Source organism: Dipodomys ordii, unplaced genomic scaffold, assembly GCF_000151885.1.
Source record: "Dipodomys ordii isolate 6190 unplaced genomic scaffold, Dord_2.0 Scaffold41, whole genome shotgun sequence".
Classification (NCBI taxonomy): Eukaryota; Metazoa; Chordata; class Mammalia; order Rodentia; family Heteromyidae; genus Dipodomys; species Dipodomys ordii.
The window spans coordinates 636,290-649,709 of record NW_012267257.1 but is presented as its reverse complement, the minus strand read 5'-3'; positions in this window follow the sequence as shown (position 1 = coordinate 649,709).

Sequence of the window (13,420 nt, the reverse complement as noted above, 5' to 3'; positions counted from 1 at the left end):
ACAAAGGAGGAGGCTGCAATGCTTGGTAAGAAATGTACGCATTATCCTGCCCATGTAATTGTAACCCCTCTGTACAGTATGTTCACAAAAAAAATAAAATAAAATTAAAAAAAAGAAGAGCTCTTATCCAGACTAGGCATCCACTCACTACATATCTTTCACACACACACACACACACACACACACACACACACACACATAAAATGTGACTATTAACTAATGCTCTAACAACTACATCATAATGTGCCAAGAAGAAGTCTATGGACCTAGACTCCTACATTTGGAAATCCTGAATGTGCAGGATTTTCTATACAATCTTGGACACATTCCTGAATATCTCAGGGCCTCTTTTTCATTAGTATATATAATAGGCTAATGCTAGTACCCGTTATCTGGGGCTACTGTGAGGATTAAAGAAATAGATGTATAAGGCACTTAGAGCAGCCCCTATACAGTTCATATTCAATGGCATGAGTTGTTATTGTTTTAATGTTATTTTCAAACTTCTAAATGAGTATTGTTTTATTCAGAGCATTCTTAAACAGAAGAAAGTCAACTGTGAACATGTTTTGCTTGGGTGCTTTCTATATGTGATTTTAAAGAATTCCTTACCTTAATCTCAAACTCAGTACTGATGTTAAGTAACACATACCTGCACTACAAAATGGTGATCTGAGATTCAAATCCAGTTCCCTCAGACCCCAAGCCCCCTACCAAGGCCATGCTTGCTCCTCTTCCTGGAGGTTACCACCATTACTCAAAATACTTGGTGTTCTTCCTTAGAATTTCCTTACAGGCTACATAATCATGTTTGGAATACAGATCATCAGAAAATTTGAAAAGTCACTTTTTTTTTTTTGGTCAGTCATGGGGCCTGATCTCTGGGCCTGGGCCCTTCAGCTCAAGGCTAACACTTTACCACTTGAGCCACAGCACCTCTTCGGGCTTTTTCTGCTTATGTGGTACTGAGGAATCAAACCCAGGCCTCATGCATACAAGGCAAGCACTCTATTGCTGAGCCACCATCCCAGCCCCATAAAAAGTCACTTTCTGTGAGGGTAAATAGACTAACTAGATAATACTGCTTAGGGGATTAAAAACAAAGTTGTGATTTATGCCTATAGATGGATGATAAGCTGGCTTTGGGAACAATTTTTAAAAAAAGTTCTTAAATGTTTTGAAAAAAATCCAGTAACCTAGGAAAACTATTTCCAGTGTGTTAGCTGTCTGACATTGGGATGTCTACCTGAGATAAACACCTTGAAAGGAAGACATACTTCGTTGACTCACAAGTTCAGTGATTCCCATTCACTTTGGCTTGTGGCAAGGCAAAACAATATGGCAGGGATGACATAGAATTGGAAACTCCTCACTTCACAACAGATGGGAAGCAAAGAAAGGGAGAGTACCGGAGAAAAGGCATGACAATGACCCAACTTCCTCCCCTGAAATCCCCTCTCCAAAGTTTCTACCACTTCCCAATGGTACCATCAACGGGAGGCTAAATCAAAAGCTTTGGCAGACAATTAAGATCCAAACCAAAATGCCCATCCCTCTTTGGTTCATTCTGGTTTTGATATGCTGGTTTTTAAATAACGGATAGCGAGACAAGAGGTTACCCATCCGTGGCTCCTCACTGTCTTTCCACAGTGAGATACTTTTCCAGGTTCCTTGGAATATCCATTTGTATTAAGTTCTACAAAGTTAAGGACCACTTTGGAAGGCAGAAGGAGAACTGTATGTGTGTCATTTTATTTCTTCTCAAAGTAGCTTGTTTCTGTGGGAGGAGACGAAGGAGCAGGATGGATCTATAATCCATTCCAGGTCACAGAGCTAGTGGAACAGAACAGATGTGGAGCTGGCCCAGGTGTTCCTTCATCGGCCCGTGGCTGTGCTCCAACCACCGCAGTCTGAAGTCCTTCCACACTGGGCTGTGCACTACAGATTCTGAGGCTAAGCACTACAGTCAAAGGTATAATTAAGTAATTACTGAAGCTATTCCAAGCAGAGCCAGGCTTTCTGACCCACTTGTTCCTGGCTCCAGCAATGTCTAAGGTACCAGAAAATCATCCCCTGTCTGGAAGTAGCTTACTCAGTGGCCTGTCCTCCAACTGAATGGTTCCCTCCACCACCACATTCAGCATCTAAAGCTGATTCTTTGAGAGCTCTGTCCCCATATGACATTCCTCCAGAGGGAGAGTGACTTTGAGAAGCAACAAGTTATATTGCTGTCCTTGTTATAGCTGTACATGTTAACTTTGAGCACAGCCAAATTGGCAGATTGGACAGGGAACAGTCACCGTCTGGAACAACATGCTTATCTTGTATCTTATCTACTCCTGGTGGAGAAATGGCGGGGGACGGGGGGGTAGGGGGGGAAAGGAAGGTGGAAGATAAACAAGGTAACTAACTGATTTACTTTTACTCCAAGTAAAATATATCTGCAAACAAAACCATACATCCAGAAAAATGAATCAATCAAATCCAAGATAGCCATTATTATCTTTTCTCTGTCCACTTGACATTCAAATTCTTAACTTGTTTCATTCTACTGGTTCTTTTCATATTATGCCTTTTGTAATTTAGCTGTTGAAAGTGGAGCTTTGAAGTCCTGTTAATGTGTGACTATAGGAAAATCCAAAGAAGGGAGAAAAATAAAACTCCTTCACCACAGGAGAACTGGGCTGTCTAAGGCAACATTGTTTTAAAACAAGAAACAAGCCAGAGATGACCAAGATTATGTTTCATCTTTGCTTCCCTAATCCTTATACCTAAAGACTTGAGAGCTAATTCTGCATTATTCCTTTTGGGGCTTAAGGTAAGTTTCTTTAGAGAAGAAGCATCAGAAGATGTATGATGGGGAGGGAGAGAGAGAGGGAGTCACTTATGAAACTGACAAAGTTCATGCTGGTATTAGCATGCAGGATACAAACATGCTCTTACATGCAGAAAAATCATCTGTACGGGAAGTTGCTTCTACAAGATGATGATATTTAGACTTCAACATCTCAGCATTTTTTCCTTTGATCCTGGAAAACTGCCCAACATAACCAAGTCATTCTCAATCTCACTTGTTTGCCATTTTAATGGTTTTTAAAGTTGAGACGAGTTTCTTTTTTAGTCAGGCAATCCTAGAGGCCACCTTTCTGATCTAAAAACAGCAGAATGGATAGATCTCACAATCTGGGATTCAATAAAAACATAAACCTCAGTAAGACAGCAGCCTTCTTCATGCTCCAAATCCTAGCCGGTGTCAGATCACATTTGACAAATTTTAAATGTCTTACAACGAAGTCTGGAACAAAAATTCAACAGGCTCTTAATTACCTTGGCCCCAGAGGGAACAGTGAATGGTGCTCGACTCTTCTCTGGGTTCCAAAGCTGGGTTTTCTCTGCAGGTCAGTCATTTGGGATCTGGATGGAGGCCAACCTGCCGCCAAGCGCTTCCATCTCCTGCATAAAGCTGTAATGGGACTAAGGGGTGCCAGAAATAACAATTCCAGTGCCTTGGTTTTAGGTGGGGAGTGGCATGGAGAAAGCCCAGAAAGAGACAGGAAAGTGGTGAGGAAGGTTAGGAAGTGAGAATATGGGGGCGATTAAATGTTTCCTCTGCCCTCAATGCAGGAGAAAAGACTGAAGGAGTCAGAGGCTCCAGCTCTCCAAAGGAAGACAGGCATCAAGTTGACTTTACAACGAGGAACAGAACTGTGGATCATCTAGTGGGCCCTCATTATCCAACTGTAAGGTCTAAAGAGCCAAAGGGAGGATTCAGACTTGCCTCACTCTGGTCCCCATAATCATGGGAGCTCATTCTGTGCAGTAAATTTCCTAATATTTTCTCCTGACTCAGCTCTACTGGTTCGCCGCATTGGACTGGTAGAGATAACAACCTACATTCTTTTGTGGGACAAAAGGATCTGTGACTCAGCTACGGCAAGTGTTGCCTGGTGGAGCCCTCAGCTGCCAGCCACCTTTGGAGAGCGCTTTCACACCTCGCCCTAGGTCCCACTCTGTGCTCAAGATGGTTCACACCACTGATTGGTAGCTGTGAGGGATGTAAAGGCTTGGCCCTATTCTCCAACTCTGGGTAACCCTGAAGGGATGTCCCAGCGGTGGAAGTCCTCAAGAGCTTAGCTGAGACCAAGTTCATTATGGTCGCATGAGCATAGCCCCACATCTCCTCCTCTTCACCCTCTTTCTTTCCATTCCTCCAAAGGCATTGCTTCCAAAAAATACTGTTCAATAAGTCTTTTGCCCACAAATCTCCCTCCACGGGGCAGCATGTACACCTGCACCAGGAACGTCTATCTATTTTCTACTTGTGTGACCTTCCTTCTCAGGTACTTCTTGACCATCAGCATGTAGAAATGTCACAGGCATTCCCATATTTAAAAGAGACACAACCAAATCCATAATAACTACTCCTAAATTCTGTGTTACCCTCAACATTTGGCTATTTATTTTTTTCACTCTCCACCCAAACTTCTTGATAAACTAAGTTGACCCCCTCTCTCTGCTTTACATCCCATTCACTCCCCCAGCCACCATTGTACTACTGAAGATGGTCTCCCTAATACTTCCATGTACACCCCAGCCCTTCCCACACTTGACTTGGCAATTGGCAGTGGGACTTTTTCTCTCCTTTTTGAAACTAGACTTTGAATGCCTTATTTCCCACTGTTGGGCAATTTTCCCCCCAGTGTTCTATCTTGCCTAATGCTGGATTCATTCCACACATGCTCCTCCTTTCTGAGCTAATAACACAGTGGCATTCTTCCCACCAGTGGAGTTTGGGATGATCTCGATCCTTGCTCTCTTCCTCTTCTTCCTCCTCTCCTTTCTCTCCCTTCCTCTACCTCTTATCTCTCTCATCTACCTGACCACCAGGGATTTGGTATTCTCTAATGTAGCCCTATTTCTTTCATCTTAATACTTTACCTCAGATTGTCACTATGTCTTACCTATATCCCAGAATGATAGCACCATCCTTGAAGGCAAGTGGTCAATGGCTTCTTACCTTAGAGGACTTAGCTCTTGTCTTTTCTCTGGTCACAGTCCTAACCCATAAGTTAAGAAGATCATAGGGCCAAAGGGACATTTTCAGCATGGGCACACATACCTCAATTCTGCATTTCAATACCCAAGACTACAGAGTCCCCATCCACATGGCTCAAGCATTCCTCCACAGCCTAGGCGGGACTCTCCAGATCTATGTCCTGAGTATATACTGCATTGTTGGGATACACATTTGTAGGCTTGATGGTGGCCAAGCCATGGCTCTTTACAGTGAGGAACTACACAATTGCAAGTTGGAATGTCCAGATGCACGTGGGCAAAATTCCTGTGCTTCCATATGACTTAGGATGTTAGGCTGAAGAGATTAGGGATGGGCTTCACAAATGTTGGAGAAGAGAGTTCTGGTTAGGAAACATCTTTTACATGCTAAGTACCGAAGATGGAATCTACTTGAGATGAGGTGCATGTATCACTGTGCTTGAGGATCTCGGAAAAGAACAAGCAAGAAGCCATGATAAAACTACAGAAAGGCTAGTTTCAAGACAGGAGGTGTGGAGAGAAGCAGGATTCCCTGACCCTCTTTCCAGGTAACATATGAAGCCTTACTGTCTAGGATAACACAAGACCTGGAACTTGAAGCTTAAGATTAAGCTTGCCAAGCTTGAGGAAGCAAAGAAAATACCAAATGCTCAAGGAATCATGGGTGGCTAGATGAGCTTATAGGGGGAAAATGAGCCAGATGGCAAAAATGGCAAAGAATCATGGAAGGCCTTGTGAGATTTGATGAGGTGCTTCTACTTTATCCAGAGAGCAATGGGGAACTTCTAAGCTTTTAAGGCAGAAAATGTCCTTGGTATTCTCCACATATTTGAAATATTTATTCTCTGCAATGCTTGATAAGAAATGTACGCATTATCCTGCCCATGTAATTGTAACCCCTCTGTACAGTATGTTCACAAAAAAATAAAATAAAATAAAATGAAAAAAATGAAATATTTATTCTCTAGGATAGCTTTTTTGTGGTAGTGGGAATTGAACTCACAGCCTTCTGCCTGTCCAGTTTGCTTGATCAGTTATTGCCCTACCACTCAAGCCATGCCTCCAGCCCTGCTTTTAGCTGGTTATTTTGGAGATAGGGTCTTATGGGTTTTTCTATCTAGGCTAGCCTCAAGTCATGATCCTCTGGATCCCAACTTCTTGAGGAGCTAGGACAATAGCTATGAACTACTGGTGCCCAGCTAAACTAATCTTTTAATGAGTTTCGTGATCTACTTTTCCCCTCCCCAAAGGCCAAAATCACTCTTGTGAAATCTGAGTCGGAGGCTGGCTTTCTTCTGCTCATTTCCCTTTCCTCTGGAGTAGAGTCTAACTTCAGCTCAGCTTCTGTCTTTCCTTTGACTGTCTTCTCCACCCTTCCCATATACTTTTTCCAGACATGCCCCGTTGATTGCTTGTACCGTTCAAAGATATCATGCTGTCTCACTCCTCAGCACTGACATCCTCCAGGCCCTTGGCCTGAACAACTTCTCATCTTTAAAGCAGTATGGTGGAGAGAAATAGCACATACTTTATTTTCAGAGTGATAAATTATCATCATAGCACTGACACTTTGGCTCTCTCATTTTGGACAGGCCAGGAGAGTTCTCTTGTGCCTTGGTTGCTTTGTCCCATCTGTAATGTGATGCCCACGTTGTGAAGCTATTATGAGGAATGGTGCAGCAGCACAGGCAAGCACCTGGCAACGGCCCCAGGCTCTTCAGGTGAGTTCTCTGCACTCGCATGCCACTGGCCTGCAGCCGTTCCCCACAAGCAAGTCCTAATCCTTGGCCATCTTGTAAATTGGTGTCTATCTGGGCTCCTGGCCCAACTTGAGACCGTTCCTTACTGATATTCCAGTTTCTTTGTTCTTTATTGAGAAAGAATCCCACTTCGTAACCCAGACTAGCCTTGAACTTAGGATCCTCCAGCCTCCATCTCCTGAGTGCTGGCATTACAATACAAGTGGTGCACTACCATTTCTGGCTCCTACTGACATGCTTCTCTGTGAGGAAGATGCTGCTCCTTCCAACCCTGGCACTGTCTAATGTTTTGCTCCAAACTTAGAGGATCTCTTGAAATAAGAATGAATGCTGCCATTTTCCTGCATACCAACCAGTCCTGCTGTGGACCCTATTCACCAGGCTTGTGTTGTCACCAATGGATCAGAGCTCAAAGCATTCTTTGATTGTAATTTTGATTTGGTTGCTAGTAACTTAATGAGTTGTGTTAGTTTCTAAGCTCAAATCCTATTTCTACCTTCTTTCTTTTTTAAATTAAGTTTTTTATTGTGAAAATACTGTACAGAGGGGTTACAGTTACATGAGCAAGGTAATGAGTCGATTTCTTATCCAGCATTGTTGCCTCCTCCTTTGGTTTTTCCCCTACCATCCCTTCCCTCCCACCTCCTCAGCTACACCCCCACCCCCACCCTCTAACCTCCCCATCCCTCCACCCCCACTAAACAGTAAAGTTTGTTTTCAACATAGCATCTTGTACATCTCATTGTTGTAATACCTTATTTCTATCTCACCACCAATCAGAAGAGTCATATAAATGCCAGGATTTATGACCCATAACTAAAGTGATTCTATGATTTATCACCTAAATCACTGTTTTCAAGACTGGAGGGGCACAATTGGAGTTAACTGGATGTGTGGCCCTTTAATATATGTCATTTGAGAGACAAAATAGTAAGACCAAATGTTTAGGTTCGCCCAGGAAAAATGGCTCCTTCCCCATTGTTCTTCCTTGGTGTACACATGACCCCTTCCCTAGAAGCCCCTTCACAGCATTTGTAACCCAGGTAACTGGTGGACCGGGGGCAGTGGGAGGTCCCCCAGGCTCTGAGACTGCGGCCACACTTCCTCTTGGCCCTCTCCTCCCTCTTGTAGCCTCTCCCTTGCCCCTTGCCCCTTTCTCTCCTTCCCTTCTCTTTCTCTTCCCCTGCCATCCTTTGCACCCCTTACATGCCTCCATCTGGTGCAGGCCGGAAGTATGCTCTCCCCGCAACAAACTTTCTTCCTGAACCTGTGGAGATTTCCTTTCAGCTGAACCTTACACCTAGGAAGAAATTTCCTTCTTTATCTGTCTGCTCCCACCACAGGCCATGGCTACGTTGCCTTTAGCCATGGGGATGTCTGTCCAGGTTTCTGTTTATTTAGTCAGATTTCTCTGTTGTGGTTTACCCAGAGAAGCATCCAGGCACTAGAAGAGAGACAACAGTGTTTCTCTGCCAGGATGCCCCAGGCAGAGAGCGACTGTGGCTGCTCTGCCAAGGAGCTCTGTAGTAACATGGCAGTCAGGCCGTATATGGGTGGGAGTGGAGGCAGCTGTATTTTGTGGTGCTTGTCATCCATATTTGACAACTGTTTGGGGTTTTGGAAACTCATGGCATTGGATTACAACACCTCACCCACCCGTCCTGGTAACCACCATCTGCCCTCCCCGCAGGAGGTCATGCCAACTCTGAAATGAAGCAAGGACATGCCTAGCAGCCCTGGCTGGCTCCTGGCTGGCACACAGAGGGCTTTTTCTTTTGCCATCAGGCCAGTCTCACAGCTTTCTGGGGCTGTGAGGGTTAGGTGACTCTGAGGGGGCTTAGGTGTTGGGATGGATGCGGACTCCTCAAAGATAGGATAGTCTGGGGATAAAACTTCTTTCTCCTTTAACCATTGCATTGAATGTTTAAACATAGCTTGTTGTGAGAGGCCGTAGGTGTGCATTCGGGAGTGTGAGCACATATTTTTTCTAACACTCCATCATGTTTTACCATTAAAAGGCAGTTCTCCTCTACCCATAACGTATGACTCTGAGCCATTCCACCACATGAAGCGGCTTGGGGTAAGGCAAAAGAGAAAATAAGAGGCAGACTCATGTCACTCTTTATGTGTAACAAAGATCATAAGATCACAGAAGAGGGGTTACAGATGTGCTGCCTGAGGGGCTCAAATTAACCCTTTATCAAATCTCCTTATATTTTTCCTTCATCTTCGAAAATTACCATAATATTTGCTTGACTCCTCCTAAGAAGAGCAAGCAGTAAACAGCCATGTAATTACCTTATGAAAAGGCACTGTTGTCCTAACTTTACAGACAGGCACACACAGGTTCAGAGACCAAGCAAGAAGTTGTTCCAAGCCACATTTCTGCTTTGAAACCTATGCTTTATACACTACACTGTCCAATATTCCTCCTGATTTTATGCTGCGGAGATCCGGCATATTCAGCCCATTCAGCCCTCCCTCTCTTATAAATGACTCTCAGTCCAAGTAAAATGGGCAAGGGCATCTCTATTGCCTACTAACTTTTATTTTTAAAGTATATTTGTTCTGGGAAATGGTACAGGGTAAAATGCAAAAGTATTCCAACTGAATTATAGAGATATTATAGATCAATTAGAAGGCACCCCCCAATCTTCAAAATTTTTATTTATTTAGATTAATTTTTCTGGGACTTCCCTAAATATGTTGAGAATTAATTCCCCAAAACTTACACTCAAGAAAATGGTCAAATTTTAATAATTCAATCATTGAAATTACTTTAAAGACAAATCTTTTGATTGAAGAAAATTTGATCTAGAGGCATTCAAAATAATACCATTCATAATGTCAAGCACAAAGTCTGAAATCTGGAACTCTCCCTCTAGAGTAAACCTGCATGAGATAATTATTCCTGTGTTACAGTGTGATAATGCAGCCCTCTCACCATTATTTAAATAAAGTAGATGGTGCTAGGAGCTACTAAGTTGCAGTTGAAGATCCTGACAAGTCTGGTGAAGGGCAAGAGAAAGGGGAAAAGAAGGGGTTTGCCAGGAAAGGAGGTTCAAGGTCAAGAGAGGACTATAACTTTCTAATTCTGCCCTTGCTGGGCCAGGCCAGTTCTTGCCAACTATTTTCAACTCAGTGAATAGAGACTTGGACTTTTCCATCCTAGCTTGTGAGAATGTAACTCAGATTTTAAAACTAGGCAGTTGGACAATGGAATTTGCCTTTAGAAATTTTGCTTTTCAGGCATAAAGACTACATAACATCCATTTCTACTGGCTCACCAAAAAAGCATCTAAAACTTTGGTTTAAAAAAACAAAGAAACAGGGCTGGATGCTGGTGGTTCATGCCTGTAATCCTAGCTACTCAGAGGCTGAGATCTAAGGATCGTGGTTCAAAGCCAGCCCAGGCAGGAAAGTCCATGAGATTCTTATCTCCAATAAAACACGAGAGAACCAGAAGTGGCACTGTGGCTCAAGTGGTAGAGTGCTTGCCTTGAGCTGAAGAGTTCAGGGATAGCACTAGGCCCAGAGTTCAAGTCCCACAACCGACAAAACAAAACAAAACCAAAAAAACACAAACAAACAACAATAAGACTCTTGGAAAATCACATACCCATCCCTTCCCTTAAAACTAGATACAAGGTTAGCATCCTCCCAAAGTTATGGTTAAGGGATTGCTGTTTAATTCACTGATAGAAACAAAGGCAACATAAGTCAAGGTGGCCTTTGGTTTGGACAGGGAGTAAAGCTTAGTGCCTAAAAACATGGGCTATGAAGGCTGTAGGGCTGGGCTCTAATATGCCATATGAGCAAGTTACTCAAACTCTATAAATCTCAGTTTCCTCACCTGTAAAATGGGGGTGTAATTACACTAATATTTTATTTGTTATAAAAATGGATGGATGGTACCCATCCCATGAGAAGTAATAAAAATGTTTGGACACAGAACAGTGATGTACAGTGGGCCCTCATGCTACTGTAGCAGACTTGACAGGGTTCTAACTGACTTGGTTGCTTGCTCATCTCACAGAAGAGCAGTTGTAATTGACTGATGTGAAAAAAGCTGGCAGGAAAGGGAGTCTGGTCATAACCAAGGAGGAAGCTGTATGCTACAATCCAGGTACATACTGCTCAAGTCTCATCTGCAGGAGGTCTGGAGGTATACCTCAGCTACAACCAGGGCAGAACATGCTGACCAAGATGTTAAATCCAGCCACCAATTGTCTCCTTCTCTGGAGAACACGTAGTCTCCTTCTAAGTAATCAACAAATTAAGTTTTAAACAGAAATCTTTCTCTTACAACATACAGATTTTTATTACCATTTCAAAAAACATCCAAGACCTGTAAATACAATTATTTATAGCCTTGTAAAATTTTGTGCCAGATGAATAGAAAAGCCAGCTGGTTGGGTTTGTTTTTTACTCCCTCACTGTGGTTCTGTGTGATTTAAAACTGTTGATTTCAGTTGCAGAAGATAATTCCTAAAATACAAGTTATAAGAATTGACCCATTTGATTTAACACACACACACACACACACACACACACACACACACACACACACACACACCACACACACACAGAGTTGTATATACAGATACAATTGGAATTGCCATAGCTGGATTGTTCATTTTATCAGTAAGAGTTGTATAATATTAGGCAAAAAATGTTGGTTTAGATTTTTGAAATATAAATAACTAAATGTAATTGTGCCCTCAGATCATTTAATTCATCCAATGGTGTTTTTAAAATATAAATGTGAATGATGTTTTTAGGTATTCACTTTTCTAGCTTTAGTTCTTACAGTACTAACCACTCCTACTGGTACCTAGCTGACTGACTTCTTCCATTGTCTTCCACTTGTGGTCCAGCAAGAGTGACTAGGTTTATAGACTCTTCATAAAACTTGCTTCCTCTAGCAGCTAGAGACTCTGCCTTGCTGATCCTTATTAAGTTGCCGAGATAGTTAATCTGTCAAAAAGTAAACAAAACCCTCATTCTGTCTTAGATAGACTTGGGTATTTATTAGGAAGAACTGAAGATTGGCTCAGATTTTTTTTAAAGGATCATTACTTTCTAATAATGAAGCTAAGTCTATTTTCAAATACTTTTGGAGATCCCTGTGCTATTTTAACTGTAGATTCATCTTTTCCTGACATCAAATATTTTACTCACATCTCCTTTGAAAGATGTAGCTGAGATGCTCCCCAACATTTCTGTTTTGTCTTTAGCTCTTATTAAGTGTATTTGACAAATAATCCCCACAATTATTTAAGCTGTGGAAGTGACAAATACAGATTTGAATTTTATGATTAAACCATAACTATTTTCACAGAGGGATAACCTGGCTTGGGCTCGGGGGCCAACAGAAATGGAGTCACAATCTGCTAGTGAGAAAAGGCTCATGGACCCAGGTTAAAATCTAGCAGAGCAAAGAGGCTTTCAGTTGATGACTTGGACTCAAAGAATGAACCATTCTTCTTCCCAGGCCAAACTTAATGACTCTACTTACCAAAGTCAAAGATTTTATCCACCTAATTGGACTGGTACCTGAGAACCACAACCTTTCATCATTGTGATCTTACAAATTATACTCTTGAAGCCAATACTTTAATTTTGCACTCAGAACTGAACTGTGAAATTGGGAGCCATCAATTCTACTCTGTATGCCTAAGTCTCGTCACTATGATTAGACTCACTGTCCCAAAACTGACAATGAGAAAAAAAGTGTGCATAGGACTATCTGGAGATGGAGTGGATTGTGGAAATACTTGTCATGATGCACTGAGATTCTGCATTCTGACCACTTCTGCATGATGGTGAAGCTTCTAGTCAGTGACCACATTTGGAGTTGCAAGAACATAGACTGCTTTGCTTGTTGCAATCAGACATGTATTTTCCTCTAAGTGCCAAAGTCTGTGCTGGTGTTAGGAATACAAAGATTCATGAGAAATAATCACGTAGCCAGAAAGAGCTCACCGTTTAATGGAGAAGCACACATATAAATAGCCAACGACAGTGTATATACTATAAATAATACTGTTGCAATATAAATAAAGCCTTTGGGGATTCAAGAAGAAGTTGAGAAATAGAATTTTAATGCATAAAGTACAGATACTCTTCTGTTGGCTCCTCCCACTTGTGCCTACTGTTAGGAAAATGGAGGAGAACGGAAAAGGAGTAGGCCGCCCGATCATCAACAGGCGAGGACTGTTTATTGAGGAACAGCGAGGGGCACAGACCTTCCGGCGGGTTTGGAGGTTGTGCCTGAGAGTTGGGACAGGAGCTGGGTGTGTATAGGAGGTCCAAGCAAGGAGGCAGAGGTGAATGAAAAAGCCACTAGGTTAAGGAAGTGGGGGGGGCTTTCAGTTGGGCCCACAATGGGATGTTTACAGCTGGGCTTAGGTGGACTGCCCTGCCTGTGCTTCAAATGAGTTTACACATACCTGGGATTTTGCCTGGAGTCTGTATGGGCCTGGGACAATAGGCTGGGGGTCAATCCTTCACCTACTCCTACAGAACCCAGATCAAACCTTCTTGGAACTGATAGCCCCAAGGGCTCAGGCTTCGGACAAGCTGCAAATTAGCAGACACTTTCA